This window comes from Amblyomma mixtum, chromosome 8, assembly GCF_055824585.1.
Source record: "Amblyomma mixtum isolate Tamu chromosome 8, ASM5582458v1, whole genome shotgun sequence".
NCBI classification, from domain to species: domain Eukaryota; kingdom Metazoa; phylum Arthropoda; class Arachnida; order Ixodida; family Ixodidae; genus Amblyomma; species Amblyomma mixtum.
The window spans coordinates 144352952-144376056 of NC_143019.1; positions in this window are offsets into that span (position 1 = coordinate 144352952).

Here is a 23105-nt window from a genome sequence, read left to right on the forward strand (position 1 = left end):
GAAAGCCAGCAGGAACGTCCACCATGAGCTTGCCCCAGCCGACGGCTCCAATCATTCTTCACCAGCCCCGGGTGCCACCAACCTTCGACGCCTCGCCTGGCGCCGACCCCGAAGAATGGCTGGAACAGTTCGACCGTGTGGCTGCCTTCAACAACTGGGATGATGCTACGAAACTTAGGTACGTCTTCTTCGCCTTGGAGGGACCAGCAAAAGTCTGGTTTGAGAATGAAGAAGCTAACCTCACGAACTGGGAAACCTTCAAGGAGCAGCTTCTAAAGACCTTCACGAACGTTGTGCGAAAGGAGAGAGCCCAGCAGCTGCTACAGTCTCGCATACAACACCCAAACGAGACCGTTGCTGTGTACACTGAGGAAATGAAGCGTCTCTTCCGGCGTGCCGACGCAAACATGAAGGAAGAAGAAAAAGTAAGGTTGCTCATGCGAGGAGTTAAAGAGCAACTCTTTGCCGGCCTCGTCCGCAACCCACCGAAAACTGTCGCGGAATTTGTAGAAGAGGCATCCACGATGGAAAAAACTCTGGATGCCCGAGCCCGCCAGTATGACCGCCAGCAGCGCATTTTCTCAGCAAGCTGCCTGGACACCGCTAACAGCAATGACCTGCGGGATGTTATACGTCAAGTTGTGCGAGAGGAGCTCCGACGATTGCTGCCAGCGGGAACGCAGCCGCAAATTTCATCGCTCACTGACGTCATCCGGGACGAGGTTCAACAGGCCTTGGGTGTGACGCCGACACCCACGCAGCCTCTGCAGCCCCCAGCCATGACTTACGCCGCAGCTGTGCGCCGTCCTGACCCTCGACGACGGGACCCAAGCCCCTATCGCACTCAGCCAGCTGCGTTGGACCGCCGCCCACTCGCCCCAACCCGCCCGTCCTACGAGCGACGCGCGCAGCCGAGGAAATGCGACGAGTGGAGAACTCCCGACCAGCGCCGCCCACTATGCTTCCACTGTGGCGAAGCCGGTCACGTCCTCCGGCACTGCCCATAAAGAAGACTGGGCATCCGAGGGTTCTCTTACAACGCTCCACGACCCCGACCCGGCCAGCGACCAGCCGAAATTGAGGAATTTTTGCGCCGGGAAGAATACTCATCGCCGAGCCGCCTATCACGTTCCCCGTCGCCATCGTCCCCGCGCTTTGTATCTCCTAGCCGAGGTTACGCCGTGCGTGGACGCTCCCCCAGCCCCCGAAGGTTAAACTAAATAAAGCAGCCTCTGGAGGTGAGGTTGCTTCTAAGCGCAATGACAAAGATCCTCCATCGACGAGTACTCAAGACCATGCCTCAACTACGAGGACAACACCGACGATGACGACACCGACGATGACGACACCGACGATGACGACACCGACGACGACGACGACGCGGCCAGACTTGAAGCTTTTACCGCTGCCCAGTGAAGTAAAGTCGCAGTACGCCCACCGCAGCCTCACTACTCGACGAAGCCGAGATCGGACACCGAAGACAACGTATAATACGAGAACGCGAACAAGTGACCTTGAAGTTACGGTCGACGGTTACGCGGTTACTGCCTTGGTGGACACGGGAGCTGACTACTCTGTCATGAGTGGCCCACTCGCTGTCCGACTCAGGAAGGTAACAACAACCTGGGATGGCCCGCTGATCCGCACCGCAGGTGGCAACCTGATTACGCCGTCAGGACGCTGCACCGCGAGAGTTACTGTAAATGGGAGAACCTATGCGACAGCCTTCCTGATCCTACAGGAATGCTCGAGAGACGTGATTTTGGGAATGGACTTCCTGAACGAACATCGGGCGATCATCGACCTTCGATCTAAGTCGATCAAGCTTTCCACGGAAAAACCATACCTGTTGCGACGGGCGCGACTCATCGCGTTGCCTTAAACGTCCTCGATGAAGCATTGAGCGTGCCGCCCCGATCAAGTGTTCTCGTCGGCATAGGTACTGGAGACATCGAAAATGCCGAAGGCGCTATCGAGGCGAACACCCAGTTACTCCTGGATCGAGGATTGGGCGTCGCGAGGGGAGTTGCCGAAATCCGAAATGGCCAAACCCAGGTGTTGCTAACCAACTTCACGGAAGAATACCGGCATCTAAACAAAGGTACGACGATCGCTTTCCTCGACGAGCTGGCAGACATCAGAGGCGTATTTGCCCTACCCGACCAACCCGCAGAACCATCTGACCAAGGCCATCAACCCACGTTCGACATCAACCCGGCATTACCCCGGAGCAGACAAGACCAAATACGCAGTCTTCTTCAAAGGTACAGCGATTGCTTCTCATCCGCATCGAATGTGCGACGAACCCGGCTTGCCAAGCACCGCATTGTCACAGACGAACACGCCCGACCACTGCGGCAGAGCCCCTACCGCGTATCGCCGATAGAACGCCAAGCTATCCGCAAGCAAGTAGAGGAAATGCTACGTGACGACGTCATCCAGCCATCAAGGAGCCCCTGGGCAGCACCAGTTGTCTAGTGAAAAAGAAAGACGGCACCCTTCGCTTCTGCGTCGATTACCGCCGCCTGAACAGCATTACGAAGAAGGATGTCTACCCCCTCCCCCGCATCGACGACACACTGGATCGGCTATGCAACGCTAAGTACTTCTCATCGATGGACCTGAAGAGCGGCTGCTGGCAAATTGAAGTCGACGAAAGAGATCGCGAGAAGACTGCGTTCATCACGCCAGACGGACTCTTCGAGTTCAAGGTGATGCCATTCGGCCTCTGCTCTGCCCCAGCGACGTTCCAGCGAGTAATGGATACAGTGCTCGCAGGCTTGAAGTGGCAAATTTGTCTAGTCTACTTAGATGACGTTGTTGTCTTCTCCGTGTTTATTTTCATTTTAAAGCATCGAGACGATGCTTCTTTGGAAGGGGGGTAATGCCACGTATCATTGTAGTGTTTGTTCGTTCACGCTCAAGGCTGCAGGAAAGGGCTGTTATCATTTTTGTTCGTGACGCGAGAAGCGACCAGTCTAATCTCGATTGATCGCAGCCATGAAAGGCTGCATCTAGGTTTTTCCAGATTACTGTAGATGATCTTGTCCTGCTATCTGGAAGTTTCCTTGCCGGCTTTAAATTGAGCGATGCCGCGAGCAGAGGACATTCGTAGCATTTCGTAGTTCGACGATTGACGAGCACGCTTGTTGCTTACGCCGCCACCGAGTTATCCAGTTCTTTTGCGGGCGCAAGTCAGCCCAAATAAAGAGCTTCGTTTTCAAGTCTTTCTGGTGTCTTCCTGACCACTGGACTGCCGTCACTACAACGTGACAATATGCAATTCGGTTCAATTACTGAGGTTTTGGAAACGTACTACTGCCCCATTCCTAGTAGGCACACTAAACTCTCTAATAAGGGAGTAATTACTCATTGGCATCCACCCAAGCGCAGCCGTACGGCTACAAAGGAAAGCTATACAGCTTTCTCTGAAACTTCGTAGTTAAAGAAAAATTTGTCCTGGTCCGGGGTTCGAACCCGGGACCACCGCTACACCGGAGCAGTCGCTCTACCAATTGAGCGAACCGGGACGGCAAGCTTATGGTAGGGCGAGAGCGAATTGATCAATAACTCGAAGTGGGAACAGTGTTGGTCAAATGTTATAGGGGAAACCCCCAAGGTGGAGTAGATTTGTAACAATTGGTAGAGCGACTGCTCCGGTGTAGCGGTGGTCCCGGGTTCGAACCCCGGACGAGGACGAATTTTTCTTTAACTACGAAGTTTCAGAGAAAGCTGTATAGCTTTCCTTTGTAGCCGTATGGCTGCGCTTGGGTGGATGCCAATGAGTACTTACTCCCTTATTACAAATCTACTCCACTTTGGGGGATTCCCCTAAACATTTGACCAACACACTTCCCACTTCGAGTTACTGATCAATTCGCTCTCGCCCTACCATAAGCTTGCCGTCCCGGTTCGCTCAATTGGTAGAGCGACTGCTCCGGTGTAGCGGTGGTCCCGGGTTCGAACCCCGCACCAGGACGAATTTTTCTTTAACTACGAAGTTTCAGAGAAAGCTGTATAGCTTTCCTTTGTAGCCGTATGGCTGCGCTTGGGTGGATGCCAATGAGTACTTACTCCCTTATTACAAATCTACTCCACCTTGGGGGATTCCCCTAAACATTTGACCAACTAAACTCTCTGCACAGCTGCGGTGCTCTGTATTGTTTTTGCGCCAAGCACACCACTGGATTGGCTGCTCACACTCAGGTATTTGAGCCACTTTTTCTTCGCTTAAACCAGATATAACAATGCCTTGTCCACGGCTACAATCTCACTACTGGGTCTAAGGACCTGTGTGGGGTAAATTAATGTAGAATTATTAAATTTTCTTATATGGGTGATCATAGAAAATTCACAGTTGCTTGTGTTCGTCATGGTTCACAGTTATTTATAAAAAGATTTCTTTATGTTCACAGCTTTCTATATTTATGTTTTTTTTCCTAAAGTTTTCGCTAAACCATCTAGTTCACGTAGAGGTCTATATTCATCCGTGTTTCAGGGCCTTCTTTGTCGTTGGCACTGAGGTCTCGACCAGTTCTGCTCACCTGTCGTATTTTTCGTAGACTACGAAAACTGTGTGAAACTTTGAAGGGCAACTGAAACCAAAATTTAGTGGGCGCATCCCGGATTGGATTCCAGAAGCGGTGGTCGAGAACAGCTGGGTCACACTCTTGCGAACTGGACTGATCTTAGCACGGATTGAGCAGACCGTTTCGTATCTAGCGGTGGAATTCTCATTGAGCAGTGAATAAGCTTGTGTTTCCAAAGTTATGGCCTCAGTAGTCGCTTTTGCAAACACTAAAATACCACCATCTGCTAATATTACTGTCTCCCGTCCGAGATGTGCAGTCAGCATGGGCGATTTTATTGAAGGCTTTGCTTATCCTATTTTTAAGGTCACAGCGCTGCCAAGGGTGATGAACTGCTTTTATTAACAATTGCGCAGGCTAAAGGGTTACACGTGATGTAAAGAAAAACGAAAACGAAATAATAGCTTCAAGGTCAAAGAACCAACGCGCGTTATTACCTCTGCTTTCAAAAATTGAAAGGACCTCGACGGCGAAGACGTCAGCTCGATACAAATGAAAGCGATTTCGTCGTCGCCGAAACGCGAACATCGAGTGCATGCTACTGTTAGCATTTCTAGCAGAAAATTTTTCACACTTCCAGAGAATCATCCGCAGCATTAAAAAAATAGATTAGAACATAAAAATAAAATAACTGCATTAGAAGAGTAGACGTGCGTTCACTTCAGAGCCGCAGGTTACACAAAGAACTTAATTTGGCGATTGACTTTAGAACATCCCGGAGAATCAAACTGGTACGCTTCTGGAATTGTACGGCGACTTTGTGCCGCCTTTCCAGCGCATGCGTGAAGGCTTTGGAAAGGGACCTAAATTGTGTATCGATCAGCCGAGGCCAGGAATGCAGCAAAAGCGCTTTCGGGTAAGACGAGGCGAAAAAATTGAAACGTCTGCTACAGATGTAAAATATTACTAATTGCCTTACAGTGCCCATAGCTACCATAGCTTCTGGTGGTCGGTGTTTGTTCCAGCTATTAGGCACAGCATGCTATGCTATAAGTGCGGTCCAGTAAGTGCACAATAGATCATACAGGTCCGGCAGTGCGCGAGACACGATGCGAATGACTGCACTAGATATTGTAATAGTATAGTGCCTAGAATATACTGGTATTCTAGGCACTATAGTAATAGTTAAAAGGGCAACAAATACTAAGATGAAGAAGACAAAGAAAAGGACCTCTTTACTATCATAATACAGGAAATGAGGATGCAAGGTGCCATTCCGTTCCAAAAAAATAAACATACTATTGGAGGAGAAATATTGCAGTCATTTAAATAACATATAATATTGACGTAAAGCTTCCATTGGTTATTCAGGCGTGACATCCAGGCTGCGACAGCCAAGACCACCAATATGCGTGCCAAGACCACCAATTCTCAGCAAAAGAAAAAGAAAGCGAAGTGTGGTAGTGAATGAGTGTCGGGCGAACATAAGCGCACTGTGCGTTCCGTGCTCCACTTTCCCGACCAGCTTGGAGGAGTTCTCGAGCAATGGAATCTGCAGAAAAGAACCTCTGTGACTGCACTCCGGCTGACTCAATCATTGCGGCCGGTGTCATTCCAACGAGCAACGTAGGTCACGGCGCACACAAGAGGCGTCACCGGAGGCATACCAAAAAGATCTTGGGCGACATGTCCCCCAACTACGAAAAGTGAGTCGGTTTGCATTCAGAAAAAAAGCATTCACGGGGGTACTCGCTACTAAAGTCGGTGTTCCTATAAGTACAATCGGCACAGTTAAAGCATATAGGGGCCCAGGTCTAGCATGAACCCAGGCCTACTTTGGTCTATGCGGCGCTTCTCCTAGGGCACGGAGGACGCATCAGGCTACGATGGAGCTTGCAATTTTCAAAGCAGTTTTATGGATTGCAACTTATATTCACGCATGTTTGATGCAATGTGATCACCCTTTATTTCAAACTGAAGAGCCCGTTTTTACACAAGGATTTGAAGTTCCACCACCGCAGTAGAGCAGTGGCTTTGGCGCTCGGCTACTGTTCAAAATATCGCGGGGCCGCCGCGGTGGCTCAGTGGTTATGGCGCTCGGCTGCTGACCCGAAAGACGTAGGTTCGATCCCGGCCGCGGCGGTTGAATTTCTTTGGAGGAGAAATTCTAGAGGCCCGTGTACTGTGCGATGTCAGTGCACGTTAAAGAACCCCAGGTGGACGAAATTTCCGGAGCCCTCCACTACGGCGTCTCTCATAGCCTTAGTCGCTTTGGGACGTTAAACCCCATAAACTAACCAACCAAACATGTCGCGGGGTCGATCCTTGCCTTTGTGACTGCATTTCGACTGAGCTGAAATTCAAAACCGCTCTTGTCCTATGCGATGTCAGCGCACGGCAAGGACCCCGAGGAGGTGCATATCAAAGCGGAGCCCTCCACTATGGAATCCTAGGCAGCCCCTGTGTCGCTCCTGAACGTTAAATTCTGCACACCACTGCTACAAGGTGTTTCACAAGCTTCCATTCGACATGCATGTAGTAGACAATGGCCTACAAAACACGTCTGGTCAGCACAATCTAGCGTCATTTACGCGTCCTATGACTGAGGCTTTGGCTCGCCACAGGAGAGCAATAAACTCCAAGTAGTGTGAACAGTATAGTGCAGCGATCGCACGAGAACAACACCCACTCTCTATCGTGTAGTTTTCAGCTTTAGCGATCCCACGTCTCACCAACGTGGAAAGACCGACTTTCGTCTGTATTTTCGCCATTGATATGCTTATCCTGCATTGTGAAACCGCAACACTGTGGTACCGAACGACAATCAATATTTTTTTTTAATTTACACGGTTAACAAGGGCAACCCACACACACATAAAAGAAAAGTGGTTGGCATTGCCTTATGAATAAAACAGGTCTCTTTTGTGTACCTACAACGCCAAATAGCGGCCTGCTGCAAAATTCGACTTTGGTTCTGTAGACAGCAACTCCTATACTAGAAGGTAGGTCTCTCAGACCTCTAGCCCACGATTTTTGACTGGCTCTGTCTATTTCAGAACTGAGGGTCTTTAGGTTTGACAGCTGTTACTGACGCAAGCAAACTTCCATTCTCAAAGGTAGCGAGATAGGGCGCACGCAACTAATAGTTTATGCGAAGAGTGTGGCCATGACCCGAGATAAAGTACCTGGCGAGCATAAGCGATAACAAGGACGAATGGCGCAGGTTGCGTGATAGCCGACGAGAACGTATCACAGCAGTGGGTGTGCGAAATACCCTGGGGCATGCGTCGTCACATAATTTAGACTACGCATATGCCATAGATGATCGCAAAAAGCGGCTCTTGTCGCGATCTCTTGAATCCCCACACGGGTGTCTGTTCCTTTCACTCACGACTTGTGATAATTTGGGAAGAAAATTTTGAAAATTTCAGATTTTGTAAAGAACATGTCAAGGTACCAAACGACCATAGCAAGCTTCTCTAATGAATAATTATGCAATTTTAGATGGGCCGTGATATCCCCACACCATGGCTCTACACATATCCCCACACCATGGTTCTACACATTGTTTTTGGTTGTCAGTTGTCATTTTGGAGTATTTTGTAACGGGTCCTTCTGAATCAATTTATATTGTCAAAAGACTCTTTAAAAACACCGTATGAAGAGGAAGTAAACGGATTCACATGCGTTCCGCCGCCTCACTGACGCTTACATGATACGCTGATGCGTCCAGCTTCTCGGTTCTCTTCATTGAATTCGCATGCCAAGCTTAAAATACCTTGATTGGGCTGATCGCAGATTATTCAGAATATAATCTACAGCTATTCGCAACACATTATAGCCCAGCAGAATGGAAGGCAGCACAAATAAAATTGCACACACAATTGTGTACGCCGCGCGTAACTGCTATACAAGAGTAACGTTCTGTAAGAAGATCCCAAGCCAAAAAATTCGGGGAGGCGCTTTGTGGACCTAAAGCGCGCAGAGGCGAAAGCCTTAAGCGTGGTGTTGCTGCTAGTGTCACTGATGTGTGGTTACGATATTAAGCTTCGCCTCTGAGTGTGGAACGCGATAGCGTCTTGCAACGCTGCCAGGGAGTCCACAGAACGCCATCGCCCGTTCGGCTCTACGTCTTGCTCGTCGGTAAATTAGTTTTTGAGGAAAGGAAATGTATCTGTCTCACATACCTCGGTGGACACCTGAACCTCGCCTTAAGGGAAAGGAGGAAGATGGGAGTGAACGAAGACGCCGTATTCACTAGACGCGCCTTTGTTCATTCCAAACCGTCGAGCTGGTATGGCGGAGTGGTTATTGTGCTCGTCTCGCACTCCGGAGACCCTTGTTCGATTCCCGAACTCGACCAAATTCCTTCTCGGTTTTTTTTAATTATCTTATCTGACTAGAAAGCTTGATTAGGCTAATTGGTTAATTAAGCAATGAACTAAACTCAGTCTCACTTAGGTGGAGCATCACAATACGATCCGTTTAATTGGCTGGATGGCCACTAGCCAAAGTACAATTGGCCCCGTTTAAAACTCGCACACTGTGACGTCACGACCATTTCAACCAATTGAAAAGCGTGACATTTCTGTCGACAACTCTTACTTACAAGGATGAGGCATTCCACCTTAAAATGTTTAGGCGGTTTTCTTGGACGCTTTTTGTTGGAACCGCTTGGCTGTGCGCGGGCGATAATATTTATTAATTAATACCTTATATTGCTGCAAACCCATATGGTGGTAACCACGACTGACTCTCACCCCTTGCACCTACAAGATTTCACACAGAGTCGCCGTGGTGCCGAAGAGGTTCGTTTCCTGCGAGCCAGAAGCTATGTTTCGGACATCGAGATCTACTGTAAGAAAACGACTTTGCCATGCACATGATCCCAACGGCTCGATGCGCAAGGCGTTGACGTCGTACACGACCAGGACTATCAGTGAACGCCACTCAGATGTTTGCCCTAAATGAAAGCAGCGAAATCGACCCCTTATCATTATGGAATGATAGACTGTATCAAATTTTGCCTCTGCTGATGTCGGTTCATGTAATTCGCTTATTACTGACATGCACAGTGCGAAGCATGAACAATCACATTTTCAATATACCTGTGACTGGTTTTCAGTCATAGTACTACTCGGGAGGCTAAGGAAGAAAAACAATGAACAAGCGCCAGAGAGGAGGCGGTTGAGTGTGCATGCTCCTATTGGCACAGTGCGTCTATTGGGCTTTTTCTTGAACAAAATTAGAGCGAATGCAGATTTCCGTAAAAAAAAATAGGCAGTGGCTTAGCTCTGGTTAAGCCTGGATATACAAGCGAGTAGCTGCAGTTACGCTTGGTTTGATGTCATGGCTGTCACAGTTGGCGCACAATGCACTGGGCGGTGGTGGTGAAAAACTTTAATACTTAAGAGAGTTTGAGGGTCAGAAAATGCTGTTGCATGGTCGGTATCCTTAGTCCGGGACAGCATACGACGAGGCCCCGTCTATATAGCTGCCGATGCGAAGATCCAACTCCACGCAACCTGATTTGGGCCCCCGGTCACCAGGGCCTCCAGGCAGGGAAACGAACAGGCCGATCAGGCCGCCCGCGCACTCTCTCCCCGGGCTATCTCTCTGTCCTTGGGCGCCTACTCCCAATCAGACAATCTGGCCCTTACATTCAAACACATCACCGATTACTACAAGGAGGAGCACCGGCGCTACCCGGCCCCTTGTGAGGGACTGGATCGCGCTGACGAGCGGCTCCTCATCAAAATTCTTACTAACACTGTACTGTGCCCGGCGGTACTTACACATTTCAACGCATCCTTTGATGGCACGTGCCAGTGCTGTGGGGAGGTGGCTGACAGCTTTCACATGGTTTGGGCGTGTCAATCGAACCCATCTATCCCCCCCAACCCCAACCCCACCAGAGAGGACTGGCAGGCGGCCCTGCTCGGCTGTCAGGACCTAAAGACCCAAAAGGCCTTAGTTCACCGGACGCGGGCGGCGTTGCTTGCCAATGGGGCCCCGGAATAGGGGCTCCACCTAGTATTGTTAGGGGAAAGGGCCAATAGGGCCTACCCCTATCACCTCTCTGTAAATATTTATTGCATTATAAATGTTTTTCACCACGACCGCGTCCGCTTTACTAGAGCCCTTTGGGACTCCAGTGTGGAGCAGATGAGGAGGGCAGTCTCCCATGCCTCTCGGGTGGGGGAAGGGGGAAGGTGAGGATTTTGAGTACATGGCGAAAGTACATATAAACAGCGCTAAACGACAGGACTAGAAGAGGAGTAGACAAACACGGCGCTGAACTTACAACTGAATTTATTGGAAGGAAAAATTTTCAATATATACATACAAAAACGCGCACACGTGCGCACAGTCACTACATCAAAGTGGAGATACAATCAACAAGCCACGTTGGTCACACGTGTTGTAACTGCCTTCAAGCTACCCTTTGTGCAGCAATGTCATTTCTTTCTTTGACATTCATGAACCATGTTCTTGAAGATTAGCCACAAGTCATTAATACTGCAAGGATTCGTTTGGAAATCATGCCCACACCATGTGAGTACATGCCCACACCATGTGAAACCATGCCCACACCATGTGAGTACATGCCCACACCATGTGAAAGATATCGCAGATCTCTCCACAGTGCGGGCAGCGCCCATCTGGGTTCGGATCGAAGCGTTTTGCTATGGCAGGACAGAGAAGAGTTCCTATCTGCAGGCGCCGCAGAGTTCGCTCCTCCGCCTTACTTAGCCCCTTTGGCAGGTACCGGGTAGACGCGGTGGCTGTCGCAGTAATGAATTAGGATTTCGCGGAACCGCAGAAGCGGTTTATGAGCTTCTGAACCAGGAAAGCTAGGATGAGGAGCCCGGTGTGTGAGCGCTCGGGCGGCCGCATCAGCGGCCTCATTGCCTCGTAGACCCTGGTGTCCAGGAGCCCAGATCACTTTTGTGCAAGTTGGATCGGCGGGAGCGCGTCTTAGAATTTGGGAGGCAAGAGGTGATATTTCGCCTGCAAGATAATGTTCTCAGGCCCGGCGAGAGTCTGTGATAACCGTTCTCGATTTTGGATCGGCGGCAGCGAGAGCACTGGGAGCGCCACAATAACGGTGGAGTTTTCGGCCGTCCACACACTACCTGTACAGAGGCGGAAGAGGAGACGCGCGTGTAGTGAATACGGTGCTGTCTTAGAAGGTTGCTTTAGAGACCTGTACTGTGGTGTTCATTCCTTTCGGGTGTAGACCAAGATATGAGACACAGGCATTTCCTTTTCTTAAAACCAATTTTCATTTCATTTTGATTTTCCTTAATGCCCTTACGGCGCGGTTCGGGTATGCACTGAGATATGAGAGAGACAGGTGTCGTTTCGTTTCTTTAAAACCAATGTTCTTTTTATTTTCCTTCCCTTACAGCGCGGTTCGGGTGTCCGCCGATATATGAGATTTTCTGCCGTACTGTTTGTCTTTTGTTTTTTTTTTTTTTATTTGTGCCCCGTGTGACGTCACTAGGTTTCGCGCACGCGCAGCTGTGGCAAATCTTGGCTCCGAAGGCTCACGCGAAGCGCGGCTGTGGTGCGGGTAGGGAAGCTTTTGGCTTCAAAAATTGCCACTTAGCGCCGAAGATGGCGATGCCCAGCGCGCGCTTTTTAAAGCCTCCCCTGATATGCGGGAATTGCAAAAAAATAACAGCCGCGGGCTTGATTAGCGTTCTTAGAGCTCTCCTATGAGAAACTACACTTTCCCTTTTCGAGAATAGCCACTACATACAATCCAGGCACATCAAGAGCTCGTCAAACATCCGGTCAACACGCAATTGCATCGTTAAAAGATAAATACGCGGGTTCTTTTTTACCGACTACTAGAAGCACACTGACACCTCGGCAAATCGGCGATTATTTTCCGACTCTTCTCGTTACGGTGCGGCGGAGGGGAGCCGAGGCAACGGGCGGAAAGAAAAGAAAAAAAAGCTCTGCTTTCAAAAAGAGAGCGCAGCTGCAGGAAACAATGCAGCCTTCCTGGTGACTTCTGCCCGATGTTGCGATTTTCGATTCCAGATTCGGGGCCAAGTCGCATCAATGCTGGCTATGTAATTACCGAGAGTTTCAGGAAGTGTCTAACACGGATGTCGCGTTTTAGGTGGGAAAGACAGAACAAATTATTTTATAGCAGGACCTAACATGAAGGTATTCTGGTAGTGGCGCATGAGATAGGAATGCGCATGATGCGGTGAGGAACTGTGCGGTGTGGCGTTTGTGTGACCTGATGGCGTTGGTTTGCTCCAGCAACAGGCCCCCGCCTCCTATTCGCGACAGCGGTAATTCCAGTCGCTCCCTTGGCTTGAAAACATAGACCGTTTTAAGAACTGTGTGCCTATCAAATTTCGAGCCACTAAAGCCTGCTGAGGAGGGCGAGCATCGCGATGATGAAATCGGCACCCGAAACTCGATGCAAAAGCATAATGCTCACCTGCAGAAGTGTTCATGAGTTGGCCTTGTGGCTCGGGAGGACGTCAGTATACGCCGCAGTCACAAGCTACTTCAGCTACTACGGTCTCTGTCGGTTCAGCTGCAGAGCATCCTATAACGGCGCAACAACCCCCTCCCCCCTCCGCCACCACCATCACCGCCCCTTAGATCAAATTTTCTGCCTTAAATATGACGAGGTATATAGGTATTGAGGTATATAGCTATTGTGCAACGTTTTATGCGTAGCATATTGCAATCACTCAGTTCAGCCCTTGGGCGCGGCCGGGCAGCCACAAAACCACGTCACGTGGTTTGGTGACGTCACTTCACGTGGTGACGTGACGTCACCAAACCACATAAAAAAAGAAAAAAGGGAAAAACAAAAAAAAGAACGGCTGAGCATGGTGGCGGTTGCCACCGCCCCGTTTCAAAGGGGGCGCTCTTATCCATCCATCCATACGTCACGGAGGAAAAGCTGCTGAGAAAATCGAGTGCCGCCAAGCAATACCTCGCGCAAAAAGACCGCGGAATATGCAACGCATTCTTGGGTTAACCAAGCTAAGCCTGGGCATTTTTTTATTCGTCCGTTATCGTTTGCAGTGTAACGTTCAAAAGACATGATCGGCTCTCTCACAGGTGTGTAATCGTATTTCAATTGCCAGGAGAAAATCAGGTGACAAAAACTTTATTGTAGACGGGCGTTCCAGTTATGTTCAACCCATTGTGGTTAATAAGTACGCATAAAAAATTTGGAGTCGAGATTGTTTTGCTTTGGGCCGACCGGAATCCAGCCGCCACTGGACCCGGTGATGACACGATCGGGAACTTCGTAACGCAATGTCCACTGAGTCACCGAGTCATCCGACAAAATATGTGACAGTGCGGAGAGGACGTTTGGCTTTGCATTGTCATGATCATCAGAGAAATATGCAGGACAAAGGCTTTCCCATATCTCTCTAATTAACTCTTCTTGTGTCTTCTGCTGTCGCATTATTTATTTATTTATTTATTTATTTATTTATTTATTTATTTATTTATTTATGTATTTATCCATATAGTCTGAAGCCCGAGGGAGTTACAGAGAGCAGGAACTTCTTATGAAATACTTATGAAATAACTTCAGTAACTGCACAGGCTAAGAGCTGGTTTTAAATCGGAGAGGCAATGCTAACAGCATCAATAGCTAGATTCGTTGAAATAGAATCACAGTTGCGAACAACGGGGTTATTTATAGTGGAAGTGGTTGAAAAGTAGGAATCAATTACACCATTTAGAGCATTGCAGCATTCATGATCCTTTATAAGCTTCATAATGACTAGAATATTACTTATATTATTACTCACCACATTCTAAAATATTTATGGATCATTTTTAGAGAGGAGCAGTAACTTTGGCTGGTAAAATTCATCTTTACTTTGCATGATGGCTGCCTTATATGCTGCATTAGAAGAAAAGTAAGGAAAAGTAAGTAGAACCACGAAATGACGCTTATGTTCTTGTTTTTTAACAAACGTGTTAAGCTTAAATTACACCACTTAGCATTAGGGGCTATTTGGTCACGTATTTTTGGAGTGTGCAGAGTAATCGTTGCGCAAAATATTTGTTTGAAAATAGGCCAACTTTGTCTTGATGACTGCGAAAATAGCCATGAATGAATGTTTTCAGTTCAGTGTTTACAGCAACCGAAGTAATATTTTTCAATGATTTATAGCAACAAAAATAACATGAATTTCAATAATTTTTTAGCAAAGACGGTAGCTTGAATATAAAAGTGAATATTACATTGGTCGCTGAAACCAGATAGGAAAGTTAATGAAAAAATTATATCAGGCGCAGTCAACAAAATTATACCAGAGATGTTAACTGAATGTTGCGTGAGTCTGGTCGGTTCAAGTAGAAAGTGCTTAGGACAAAGCGCAGAAAAAAATTCATTCAAGAAGAAAGCTCAGATGAGCTATCACACGTGCGTTGGAAATAGTTGCATCAGTTGATCGCAATCCCCACTTCCAGTAGTTTGGAGTGGTCATTTACTTGTAGGGAGCGAGATCGATCAGAACCACTGCTGCGTATGCGGTTTGATATACTTTTATACGTGTACGTATATAGGAATACATTTTGTGTTCTCTTTTTTAAGGAAAGAAATTTCGCTACGAAACATCCAATGTCATGGCTCGGTATTCTTAATAGCGTTCGAAAGCCTACGCTGTCAAAAATTTACTAGAGCCTTAAGGCTTACCCCTGAGGGATATTTTTTTACGACCAAATCAAAAGAACTGAAGTAATTGACTTCATGCGATGCATGCAGCACCTGCTAATCAAGTGCAGTATGTGAGAAAAAGCAGATTTACTTCTAAGCAGTCATGCCTTTTGCAGTTTTAAACAAGCTGAGAACTGAATGACCCGCTGCCATAAAATGCATGTTGTCCCGAGCTGCTACTTGAAAGCACAACAGCAAGTACGTCTTCTTGAGAGGGGAAATTAGGGTTATGAAGTAAGCATAATAATTAGTGTTACCAAGTAAGCATGATGCACAAAATTGATCACCCCAATAGAAAATGGTTGTAAGAGAAATTCATCACCATCATAATCAGCCTAAGTTCATTGTAGGGACAAAGGCCTCTCAGATATTTCTCCATTAGGTAGTCTGCAGTTATGTTATTGGCGCAAACTTAATCTAAAGCGCCCACCTGAATTGTTAGCCACTCCCTGCAGCGCTTGGCTCCACTTGGAATTTGCTGCGTTGGCCTTAAGGACCACCCGCTAACTTTCCTTCACCTTTAATTCCCTGCCCATGCTCGTTGCTTCTAGAGTTCACCTAGTATGTCAATAACTGGCCTATGTGCCCTGATGCCCATTGCTCTATTCCTGCATTTTAACATTAAACCCATAATGTTCCTTTCCACGCCTCAGTACGTTGCCCTCAGATTAAGTGCAGCCCTCTTTGTTAGCCTATACGTTTTCCCTGTAGTCGAGTGTGGGTAAGATATAGCGGTTACATAGTATCCTCTTGAATAATATAGGTAAACTGCTATTCATCAATTTAGACTGCCTGCCGATGCACTCCGCCTTATTATTATTCTCCCACTTAATTCCCAGTCGTCGGTGGGGCTGCGGTAGGGAGAGAACTACTGACCTTTCAGCGCGCAAAAAGTGACGAAAAAAGAAAAGGCGCGAAATCGATTAAATTCAAATTTTGCTACAGATCACTCAGCTTCTAATAAAGTCATTGAACAATTTTTGCTGGAAAATATCGGTGAAGCGGCGTCCTTTAACATCTCATGCATACCGCAACTTTATTCCAAGGACTTTTCAGAACCCCTTCGAACTTTAAGGCAAGGCTGCCACAACCATCACCCAATTAAAACTGGATGCCGATAACACGCTTTGATCCTTTCTTGCCGCTGCGGCGGGGTGTTTCCCTGTCTCTCCGCTCTCTCCTTTCGTGACGCTGAGTGGGTGGTGGCATGACCGCTAAAGATGCTGCGCTCTTGCTTTGACTTGCGCATAGGAAGCTATCAAGAGCTTATTAAAAAAGGTACAGTCGCAAAAGAGGTTATAATAGTGGTAATCATATAGCATTGAAAAATGTCCAAAAAGCGTCATGTGAAAACACCTGGTGCCCACGCTTTAGAAAAGCTTGAGCAACCATGGAGCCCCGTCAGAGCTTACTGTTCTATTTTCTCTGTTGCAGACACTATAAAGAAAAGGTGGATTGGAAAAAAAAAAAACTGACGGCAAGCTGTGAACTTACAAGTGATGTCCGCTACCAAGCCTGATAAAAGACGATCCACAGAGGTCAAGATGTCTATGCCAACATTGACCTTTTTAAACAGCTGAGCAAGGCTGCATATTTGTCCCACGGCGATGGTGACCAGATCTTGCTTCGAAAGTGCAAGCAAGAAACACTGCAAGAGTTGTTCCACGTCAGCATCGTTACTTGAGCGCCTATGTTGCGTTCAAAGAGTTTCTAATTTGGACATCACGAATTGGTGCTTGCTTTGCTATTTGGGCAATGCTGATATTGTTCTCACGATGCAATAGGGTATTATATTTATGATGATATGGGAAGTATCCACACATAAGCTATCACTGATTTGCTCCTTAAGGGTTAGCCGGCGTCAGGAGCCTATTTACTGAACCGTTAAGAGAAATCGGGCATGGGCTTACATCCCTTCTATGCTAAAAAAAACGTTGGTGTTTCTGACAAGCTATCCTGTTTGTATCGTATTCATAAACTGCATTAAATAGTGAGATATATGCTCATATGAAACGGAGTGGATTAAATATTGTTTTCACAGGTTCATTCTAATCGTTGAAAACAATTCTGCCGGTTTGGTGTTATGTGCTGTAGAACATTTAATGTGTAACAAGTTACATTACGTTGCTGGTTTTGAGACCCACCAGCGACTAAGCTGGCCAAATATACATGAACGTACATCATATATCCTCAAACACGTGCAGGGCTGTTTTAAAATGAGGCAGAGGTTGCTGCGTCACTCACCTTCAATGTGTCAAACAGTTTCTCGAAAACTGTGTCCTGCAGAGTAAGGGTTAAAAATAAAAGGAAAGCATTTATACGGGCAAGAGCTACAACCGCACAAGGAAAGCGAAGAAAAGTAAAGTATATGCTGGATTTTATGCTTTAAAATGAAAATAAACACGGAGAATGCAAACTTTGAGTCATTTAGCGTTCGTAATATGGCTTCAGGCGTACGACATGTACGACTTCCGGGCGTGTGCGGCGTCGCTGAGATGCTGTCGTGCCGTCGGGGATGACTTCATAGTCGAAGTCACCGATGCGACGGAGAACCCTGTACGGGCCAAAGTAGCGCCGCAGCAACTTTTCACTCAATCCACGGCTGCGAACTGGCGTCCATATCCAAACACGATCACCTGGCTTGTAATGTGTGTCTCGTCGGCGAAGATTGTAGCGTCGGGCCTCGGTGTGCTGCTGGTCTTGAATGCGAAGCCGCGCACGTCTTCGGACTTCCTCGGCGCGATGAAGGCAGGCGGCGACATCGAGGTTGTCTTCGTCGGAAACGTCCGGGAGCATTGCGTCGAGTGTTGTCGGCTTTCTGCCGTATACCAGCTGGAATGGGGTAAACCTGGTTGTCTCCTGGACGGCGGTATTATAGGCGAAGATGACGTAGGGCAGAATGGAGTCCCACGTCTTGTGTTCCGCGTCGATGTCCATGGAGAGCGATAGTCTTGTTCAGACGCTCTGTGAGTCCGTTGGTTTGTGGATGATAGGCAGTTGTCCTCCGATGGCTTGTCTGACTGTAGTTGAGAATGGCTTGCGTCAGCTCCGCTGTAAACGCCGTTCCTCTGTCTGTGATGAGCACTTCGGGGGCGCCGTGTCGCAGAAGAATTTGTTCGACGAAAAATTTAGCGACTTCTGTTGCGGTACCATTAGGCAAACCTTTTGCTTCGGCGTATCGGGTCACGTAGTCAGTGGCCACGATGATCCATTTGTTACCCAATGATGAAGTCAGAAATGAGCCGAGGAGGTCCCTCCCAATTTGCTGAAAGGGCTTAGTTGGAGGTGGTATGCGGTTCAGGAGTCCGGCTGGTCTAGTCGGAGGCGTTTTGCGTCGCTGACACTCACGGCACGTTTTTACGTAATGGGAAACATCGGCAGGTAACCTTGGCCAATAGTACTTCTCCCGGATGTGGTGCAACGTGCGAGCAATACCGAGATGCCCTGCAGTCGGCTCATCATGGCATGCCTGCATAATTTCTTGCCTGAGATTTTTGGGCACGACAAGATGGTGCATTGTCCTGTTGGGCGCGAAGTTCTTCTTCAGGAGGACATTATTGTGAACGACGAAGGACGACAGTTGGCGCTTGAACCCTCGGGGAGGCGATGCGGTCTTTCCTTTCAGATAAGCAACTAGGCTTTGCAACTCAGGATCCGAGCGCTGCTGCTGCGCGAAACTGCCCGCGCTTACCGGTCCTAAGAAAGCGTCGTCGTCTTCCTCTTCGGGTGCTGCGTCGACAGGGGCTCGGGACAAGCAGTCCGCGTCGGAATGCTTGCGGCCAGATTTGTAGACTACAGTTATGTCAAATTCTTGAAGACGCAAGCTGCAACGAGCAAGGCGGCCAGAGGGATCCTTCAAATTGGCAAGCCATCATAGAGCATGGTGGCCGCTCACAACCTTGAATGGTCGTCCGTACAGGTAGGGTCGAAATTTGGACGTGGCCCAAATAATGGCGAAACATTCTTGCTCGGTCGTCGAATAGTTGGCTTCGGCTTTCGACAGTGAACGACTTACGTACGCGGTAACTTTCTCCTGTTTACCATCTTTCTGAACGAGGACTGCTCCTAAGCCTACACTGCTTGTATCTGTATGAATTTCGGTTTCGGCGTTTTCATCAAAGTGTCCGAGCACAGGAGGGGACTGGTAGCGGCGCTTCAGCTCTTTGAAAGCTTCCTCTTGCGGCCTTTCCCATTTAAAAGGCACGTCAGCCTTGGTAAGTTGGGTCAAAGTTTGAGCAATGCGCGAAAGGTTCTTGACGAATCGCCGGTAATAAGCGCACAATCCAAGGAATCTGCATATAGCTTTCATGTCATTAGGCCGTGGAAACTCTGCAATCGCAGCCGTCTTCTGGGTGTCGGGGCGAACTCCATCCTTGCTTACGACGTGACCAAGGAACAGTAGCTCCTCGCAGGCGAAGTGACACTTCTCTGGTTTCATTGTCAGGCCTGAAGACTTGATCGTTTCCAGCACCATTTGAAGCCTTCTGAGGTGGTCTTCAAAGCTTGAGGAGAAGACAACAACGTCATCTAAGTAGACTAGGCAAATCTGCCACTTCAAGCCTGCGAGCACCGTATCCATTACTCGCTGGAACGTCGCTGGGGCAGAGCAGAGGCCGAAGGGCACCACCTTCAACTCGAAGAGTCCGTCTGGCGTGATGAACGCAGACTTCTCGCGATCTCTTTCGTCGACTTTAATTTGCCAGTATCCGCTCTTCAGGTCCATCGATGAGAAGTACTTAAGGCGCGTTCACACTAGGCCGACGATCGGCCGATTTCGGTCTGGCGATGGTCGGCGGCAGCGATTTTCGTGCCGTCGGCGCGCCTGTCACACTGCGCAGACGCCGACCGAGCGCCGATCGTCGCCCGACGAGCGCATCTCCGTCGCGTCGGCGACATAGCAGCCGTCGGCCGACCCGCGTGTCACACTCTGCCGACAACAGCGCCGACCTCACGCCGACGTTGTCCTATCCCGACAGCTCGACGCTGCTGCTTCGTGCGCGCGGCCCGTCTGCTAGCTCCGTTGCTGAAGGCGTCGTGGAAATCGAACTTATCTTTTATTATGGGACGAGTTGGCGGTAAAGCGATGTGAATAGTAGGCCTTTTATTGCAGCACAGGTGACTTCCGAAGCGACGTCAGCTGCGGAGTATATACGAAACCACCTAGGCCTAGCGACGACTACGGAAGCCTGGGACCAGCGCACAGTTCGTCGCCCGGCGTTGCCGCAGGCGGTGTCGTTGCCGAAATGAACTTCAACAAAACTTGGGTAGGGCCTAGTTGGTACATGATGTTGTGAAGGTAAAGGATGCGCAATCAAAGGACGAACCACGAAGAAAGACACAGGGACAAACACAAGCGCAACTAACAACTGTTTATTTCTTCCTTGAAACGCTTACTTATACACCTGGCCACGCATGCTCAAAAGCAATCTCTAACCACAATAGTCATGCCAACGGCTGTTAACGCAGACGCGAACGCAAAAAGTTGATTTCGGCAACGTACAGAGCCACGGACGTGTCACTGATACAATCTACCGCGTTTTCCTTTATGTGGAAAGCTTCCAAAGCTTCCAAAGAAGGTGGTATACTCCTTCCCTCTTTCATGTGGCAAGACCTACATCGGGCAGACAGGGCGGTGCATAAACGAGCGACTCAGGGAACATGCAAATAAAGTCAGGAACAACACAGACAAAGGGGCACACCTTGTGTCCCATATTAGTTCTTGCCGCAATTGCGCACCGCGACTTGACGAGACCGTGATACTGGGAAAAAGTAAAAATGAACAAGCGCGGCTGGCTTTGGAAGCTTTCCACATAAAGGAAAACGCGGTAGATTGTATCAGTGACACGTCCGTGGCTCTGTACGTTGCCGAAATCAACTTTTTGCGTTCGCGTCTGCGTTAACAGCCGTTGGCATGACTATTGTGGTTAGAGATTGCTTTTGAGCATGCGTGGCCAGGTGTATAAGTAAGCGTTTCAAGGAAGAAATAAACAGTTGTTAGTTGCGCTTGTGTTTGTCCCTGTGTCTTTCTTCGTGGTTCGTCCTTTGATTGCGCATCCTTTACCTTCACAACATCGTTGCCGAAAGATCCACTTTTGCACAGGCACATTATCGTTGCTCTAATCTAGGAAGCATCCTTTCTGGTTCACGGCTGTTTCGTATTTTCTTGTGCGAACGTGAAGTACATGTTTACGCCGAGCATGCCGACCGGCCGGCCAGCCTGGATCCCGTCTGCCGGCGTCATAAAAACGAGCTGAAGAGTGTTCTTGATGTAAATATTAAACTCTGTGATAAGAAATGGGAAAAATGTTTCATTTCTGAGGATCGCTGACCAATACTGAGCTGTTCGCAAAGGTAACGACTGTGATACGAGCAAACTTCTTCCCACAACCGCCTCGCAGCTGCCGCTGGCCTGACGTTGGGGTCCGGCTCGCCTTGCGCCCGCTCGCTTCGTTGCTGAAGACGTCGCGGAAATTTACCATACTATTATTTTATTGTGAGATGATGCTGTTGACAGTAAAGCGATGTGTAGAGTAGGCATTTTTATTATAGCTCAGGCTACTTCCGAAGCGCCGGCCGCTGCGACTCCGATACGAAAGAGGCTATAGGCCTAGCGACGATCACGGCAGCCAGGCAGCAGCAGAGCTCGCCGCCCGGAGTGCCCGCGAGCGGTGCCGTTGCCGAAAGCTCGAAACATAAGCAGGCATGCTTTACCGCTGCTCGAGCAGTCTTTCTGACGACAAGGCGATCTTGTCTTGTCTTGTGACATTTGTACACCATCCCAAGCAGCGCACAGGCACTGCTGCACGGCGGCGAAGTGCGACACCGATTGTGGGCGGAGCTTGGGTACAGCGGCGCAGCGATGTTCACCGCTCCGTGTGTCCCTACTTGCAGTGGGGCGGCAGTTCGCAAGCGACGATCGGTGCTGCGCGTCGGCCAAGTAGTCATATGGCGTGATGAATGTTGCTGGGCGTGCATTATTTGTCTACATAATGATTGCACTTCGCGCTGTGAGCTCGGTACTCGCTTTTGGTCGGCGAATGTTTTCGCTCGGCCACCGATCTGCCGAAGACACGTCGGCCGACGGGTCTCGTTGGCATCTTTGGTCGGCGACGTTGTCACACTAGGACGACGCTTGAACGTTGGGGGCGTCGTCGTCGTCGTCGGTGCAGTGTGACTGGCTAGTCGGGGAACGACCAAGTTGGCCGACGCGACCGCCGATCGTCGGCGTCGCCGTCGCGTCGGCATCGGGGTCTCGTCGGCCTAGTGTGAACGCGCCTTTAGCGTTGCATAGCCGATCCAATGTGTCGTCGATGCGGGGGAGGGGGTAGACATCCTTCTTCGTAATGCTGTTCAGGCGGCGGTAATGGACGCAAAAGCGAAGGGTCCCGTCTTCCTTTTTCACTAGAACGACTGGAGCTGCCCAAGGGCTCCTCGATGGCTGGATGACGTTGTCACGAAGCATTTCCTCAACTTGCTTGCGAATAGCTTGGCGTTCTAGCGGAAATACGCGGTAGGGGCTCTGTCGCAAGAGTCGGGCGTGTTCGTCTGTGACAATGCGGTGCTTGGCAAGCCTGGTTCATCGCACATTCGATACTGATGAGAAGCAATCGGTGTACCTTTGAAGAAGACTGCGTATTTGGTCTTGTCTGCTCCGGGGTAATGCCGGGTTGATATCAAACGTTTGTCGATGTCTTTGGTCAGATGGTTCTACGGGTTGGTCGGGTAGAACAAATATGTCTCTGATGTCTGCCAGCTCGTCGAGGAAAGCGATCGTCGTACCTTTGTTTAGATGCCGGCATTCTTCGGTGAAGTTGGTTAGCAGCACCTGGGCTTGGCGGCGCTGGTCAGCATAGTTG